The sequence below is a fragment of the Cnephaeus nilssonii genome, assembly GCF_951640355.1.
Source record: "Cnephaeus nilssonii genome assembly, chromosome: 19".
In the NCBI taxonomy this organism is placed as follows: domain Eukaryota; kingdom Metazoa; phylum Chordata; class Mammalia; order Chiroptera; family Vespertilionidae; genus Cnephaeus; species Cnephaeus nilssonii.
The window spans coordinates 37,511,483-37,517,606 of record NC_137090.1 but is presented as its reverse complement, the minus strand read 5'-3'; positions in this window follow the sequence as shown (position 1 = coordinate 37,517,606).

Genomic DNA, 6,124 nt, shown 5'->3' with positions numbered 1-6,124 from the left:
CCACATGCCTTGGGGTCTCTCAGATCTGTCTTCCCAATCTCTGGCCCCTTTCTTCCTCATTACTTCCGCCCCTCGCACCCACATCGCGGAGGGGGTCTCGAGCAGAGGCGATGGCCATGCCCCGCGCAGTCCGCCCCAGGCAGTCCGCCGGCGGGCCTCTCCTTCCCCCATCTCACTCCTGGCTTCCCGAGGCATCCGGAGGCGTCCGTGCTGCTTTGGGCAACAGACCTCTTTCCCCGCCCCACCCTCTCCCACCCAAGGCATTAGGCTCTCTTGGGTGATCGCAGAGGAGGCGAGGCTTCCCCCCTCCCAGGGCACTTAGCACTATGTGTGCCTATATACGTACTGGTGTGATTTTTATTTAATGTCTGTTTTAGTCAACACCATATGTTCAACCAGCACCTTTTGCAGCGCCTGGTTCCGTGTGTGCACTCCAAACACGTCCTCTGGGCTGTGTGAATGCATGCATGTGAACCACTTCAGTGCAACAACACAACTGCCTGACAGAGAATATCACACGCTGAGAGCCTGGGCTCTGGAGCCAGCCTGCCCGCATCCTCTCCTGGCCCTGCCTCCTCCTGGCTTTGTGCCTTAGACAGGTTGCCCTCTTGGGCTTCTTTATTTCATAAATGGAGAGACTAACACCAACTCTGGTTTCAAAAGGCTGCTTTGTAAATTACATGGGTTAATGCTCAGCGAGTGCTTCACACAATGCTCTGGCATATAGTAAGCAATCAGTAAGTATTTCCTTTTGCAATTAGACGACAAATATAATAAATACTCTGAGTGGCAGGAGCAATGGGGGAACCTTCACCCAGGAGGCAGCATTTGAACGGAGACTTCAAGGCTAAGTAAAAATTTGCCAGGTAAGCAAGCAGTGGAAGCCAGTCAACATCACCAAATGGATAAGAAAGCATTAAAATTGTTGAGGAAAAAAATCCCAAGATAATTCAGGAATACTGGAAACTAAAGTACAACAGCAACAACAAAGAAGCTAAATAAATGGAGAGATTATAAATTGATGGGAAGACTCAACATTGTAAATATTTTCATTCCTCTCGATCTATAAGTTCATTTCAATTCTAAATACAACCCCAAAAGAATTTTTATTTGACAAGCTAAATCTAAAATTCAAACTTTTAAAACAATAAATTTTTATTGATGTTAGAGAGGAAGGAAGAGAGAAAAAATACAAACAAACATGGATGTGAGAGAGAAACATCGATGAGTTGCCTCCAGCACACACCCTGATCAGGGATGGAACCCAAAACCTGGACATGTGCCCTGACCTGGAATCGAACAGGCAGCCTTTTGATGCATGGAGGACCACACTCTACCAACTGAGCCACACAGGCCAGGGCTAAAATTCAAACTTTCTTTTTTTTTTAGAGAGAGTGGAAGGGGGGAGGTGAGAGACAGAGAAAGAGAAACACGAATGTGAGAGAGACGCATCCTTTGGTTGTATAGCCATCGGGTCAGGGATCAAGCCGGGGACCAAGATGCTTGCCCTTGACTGACTGGAACCCAAGATCCTTTAGTCTGCAGGCCAACGCTCTATCCCCTGAGCCAAACCAGCTAGGGCTAAAATTCAAACTTTTGCAAGGAGCCAGGAATACTTAAGACACTTCTGGAGAAGTGGAGAGGAAATTTCGCATCCGAATTCAAGATCCACAAAGCTATCGTGATTAATGTAATCATCAACTATTGGTAGGAGGACAGAGAAATAGATCAGTAGCATAGAATAAAAAGCCTAAAAACAGACCCATGCTTACGCGGAAACTTGATATGCTAGAGAGATTGCGTGGACTATTTGATGCCCACTGGCAGCTGCTGGACCAATTAGTTTTTAGCAGTAGAGACATCTTTCTTTCACTAAAAATATTAATCACACAAGAAAAGTTTGTAATTATACATAATAATTCAATAAAGTTATTTCTTCTTTTTCATTCGAGTCTTTTAATGATTCCTAAAGGCTGAAATAAGACTTCAATTTATGCATGCAAATTTGCTTACAAAAGAAATGCTCTGCTTTTATCATACTCCCCCTTCACAAATAGCTTATAATTTAGCCACATATTACTGCTCATGGTAACAAATGAAGTAATGAAAAGGAGCATGTCAGTTTAAGTCTTGTAGTGATTAACTTATCATAAAGAGGATTAATTCAGTGTCAATCATTTTATCTCAATGTGGCTAGTTTTAGTAACCTATCATCAGAATGTGTTCTATATTTTATTTCTTGGGTTTTAAAAAATAATATTTCTCACAATATGAATCCAAACACTAGGACGTATTCCTTGAACTTAAAAATAAATAATTCCGTAACAAAAAATAGGGACATATATCAATCAAAATTATTTTAGAATATCACAGTACACAACTGTGAGGCAATTCTCATTTCCATATGAAAAATTAAAAGAATTATCATCTTAAAACTGATGTAGTAAATGTCTACTTTTGGTGTAAGATTTTTAAATTAGGTGTGTTTTAGATCTTAGTTTCAATATGCTGTTGTTAGTTTCTGGTCAGAATTAATTGAATTTGATATGCCATCTCCCTCATAAAGTCAATCTATTTATTAATAAAACTATTAAGCAAAAGGGTCAATTTCCAAAACAGTTAGCTTCCAAAAATACACCCAATAATTTTTATTGATAAATAATTAGTATATAACATATTAGGTTCAGGTACACAATATAATGATTCTATATTTGTATATATTGCGAAATAATCAGCACAATAAGTTAGTTATCTATTACTATACATAATTACAAAACTTTTTTTCTCATGATGAGAACTTATAAGATCAACTCTCCTAGCAATTTTCAAATATACAACTCAGCATTATTTGTAAAATCACCATGCTGCATATTATATCCCCTTGATTTATTTATTTTATAATTGGAAAAGTGAAACTTCTTAGCCCGTCACCCATTTGCCCACCCTCCCACCCTGCCTCTAGCAACCACTATCTGTTCTCTGCACTATGAGTTCTCTTTTTTCAATTCCACATATAAGTGAGATCATCTAGTTCTCATCTTCTTCTGTCTGACTTCTTTCACTTAGCATAATACACTCAAGGTCCATCCGTTATCAAAAATGGCAAGATTCGTTCTTGATCCATTTACTCACTGGTGAACACTTAGGCTGTTTCCATATCTTGGCTATAATGCTGCAGTGACCCTAAGGGTGCATATATTTTTTCCAATTAATGTTTCCATTTTCTTCAGATAAATACCCAGAAGTGAAATTGATATGATAGTTACTTTTTCTTTTTTTTCTTGAGAAACCTCCATAGTGACTACACCGATTTATACAGGGTGGGGCAAAAGTAGGTTTACAGTTGTGACTATGCAAAACAGAATTTCTTCTTGTATTAGTTATTGTATTGTTTTCCATACAAACAACTGTAAACCTACTTTTGCCCAATCCTGTATTCCTACCAACAGTGCACAAGGAACCCTTTTCTCCACGTCCTCTCTAATACTTGCTTTTTCTTGTCTTTGTGAAAATAGCCATTCTGACCGGTGCTTTTGTTACCCTTGCCTTTGGCGTCTTGACCAAAAAACTCATCACCAAGATCATATTTGGGCTGGGTGCATATTTCTACGGAGAGGTTTGCTCCAACAACTGGCGTCACTTGTTTCCACACTTTCACTTGGAAACACTGTTGTATTTTAAACAAGTTTGGGCTGCTAAAAAGTCAGGGCCTGATTTGCTCAGAGTATTGGAAGTTGCTATTCCAAGAAAGCATTGGTCAGCTTTCACTAGGTGAGACTTGCAACCTAGTACACTGGGCCTCTAGTATGCATATAAGATATTCACTCCCCGCTGCAAATCCGCTAGGAGTCAGTGGTTTTTGCAACTCTGCTCCTGGCTGTGGGTAGACTGTGGGCAGCTCCATGCTCTTCTCACTCAGCACTGTGGGTCAGCTTCACAAGCTCTCTCATTCCAAGACTCAGCCTGGGGAGGTAGACACCCTCAGGCGCCAGGAAGCAGGAGCAAGAGGGCTGGTGGGACTTTGCAGCAGGAGCAAGAGGGCCAAGGGAAAATTAAAATGGAATTCTAAAACAATCCAAAGAAGGCAAGAAAGGAGGTGAACGTGACAAAAAAAAAAAAAAAAACCACAGGAGACATACCAAAAAATGACAAAAGTTCAACAAAAATATCAATAATTATGCTAAATGTCAATGTACTAAGCACTCCTATTAAAAGATGGAAGCAGAGTGCCTCCCAACCTGTTGCTTTCTGGGGAAGGACTAGATCGTCCCTTCCCATTGTTTGCTCCAGCAAAACAACAGGTGTTTACCTATCCCAGTGCAATGGTGCTATTCCTCTCCCAGATACCCAACCTTCAATCTACATCTCACCCACCCTCACACCAGCACACACACACACACACACACACACACACACACACATACACTCATACTCCCTCAGTCTCACCTTCCCATGCAGGTGACCTGACCACTCCCACTACCCCAGTTGAAATGGATTGAATCCCCGCCCCCACCTCACTTCCATTGGTGAGATTATATCTTGGTATTTATCAAGTTCAACTACATTCGTTTCTTTCCAAGCCAGCTTCACTTCCCTAGTCTGCAAATTCTCTTAGGGCAGAGACTTTATTTTATTTTTGATTGTGATCCCTGAGCCAGGTGTATATAGGCCAATTGTTTGTTAAAGTAATTAATTAACATACAAAATAAAGTGGAAAATAGGATGGGCTAGACGCTACCTACTATACCTTATAATAACAAATATGGATAAGGGAATAATTCAACCCCGATCATGCCCTCTACTTTGAAAAATAATATCCTAAAAAAAAAGGAAGAAAAATAATACCCTACCAACTTGGCCTGGTACCTTATTTTTCTTCCTAACCAACACTGACGTATTGGCTCAAATATATTAATACTAGAGGCCTAGTGCATGAAATTCATGCATGGGTAGGGTCCCTAGCAGCTGCCAGCCAGGGGCGCCTCCCTTCTCCCCAGCTGCCTGCTGCCACGGCCACCGCTGGCCCCACCCCCTGGTCGAACTCCCAGTAAAGGTGACAATTTGCCTATTAAGCTTTTATTATATAGGATTCCTTCTCTGATTCATTTTTTGGAAGAAATAAGTTAACCTGCCAATTTTAAAAAGCTGATGACTATAACCTCTCCTCTGAATAAAAAAGTAAAAACCCCTTTACGGTTTCATGATATATGCTAAGGAATAATAAACTTTTATTTAGCTTTGTCTTTTTTCTGTTCAGTTATCAACCTTGATGTACCCCTGGCTTCTGCATGGAGCACATGTCACATGAATGAGATAGAAAAGCAGTGATGAGCAGCTGAAGATTTAACAATCAGCTCTATGGGGTTTGGGAAGGAATGCTCTGATTTGTAGTGTTTGCCAATTTCTGTGGTGTAAATACTCCCATCATCACCATTTCGAGTTACCCACGTGACCTCCCGCATAGAAAATTTGGAAGAGCTGGGCACAATAATACCTCAGAGCCAGGGCAAGCGGTTCAAGAAGCTCCAGCACAGCATTGTGAGAAAGACCACACGACGTCAAGAGCAAGGAAGAAACTCACAGACTCAAAGAGGACGCCTTCCTTCAAGACGTGAATATAAGTTTCCGTATTTAAAAATTGAAAGACACTAATTATTCTCTAAAATGAGGTGTGAGTGGCCGCGCTTCACCATGACTCACTCATGCATTGTAAGTTCGCCTCCGTTTCTGATAATAAAAATATGCTCGGGGTCTGAATTCTTTCCTCTTTCACCCCCAAAAAGGTGACAACAAAAGATTTGATGGACATGGTCATTTGCCTTGTGTCCCATGAGATCTGGCAGCCACTGAGGTAGCTGTACCAAGACTGAGATCTAAAAAATCACCTGAGCCCTAGCCGGTTTGGCTCAGTGGATAGAGCATAGGCCTGTGGACCAAAGGGTCCTGGGTTCGATTCCAGTCAAGGGTATATAACTCGGTTGCAGGCTCCTCCCTGGCCTGGGCCCTGGTCGGGGCTCATGTAGGAGGCAACCAATTGATGTGTTTCTCTCACATCGATATTTCTCTCTGTGTTTCCCTCTCTCCTCCACTCTTTCTAAAAATCAATGGAAAAATATCCTCGGGT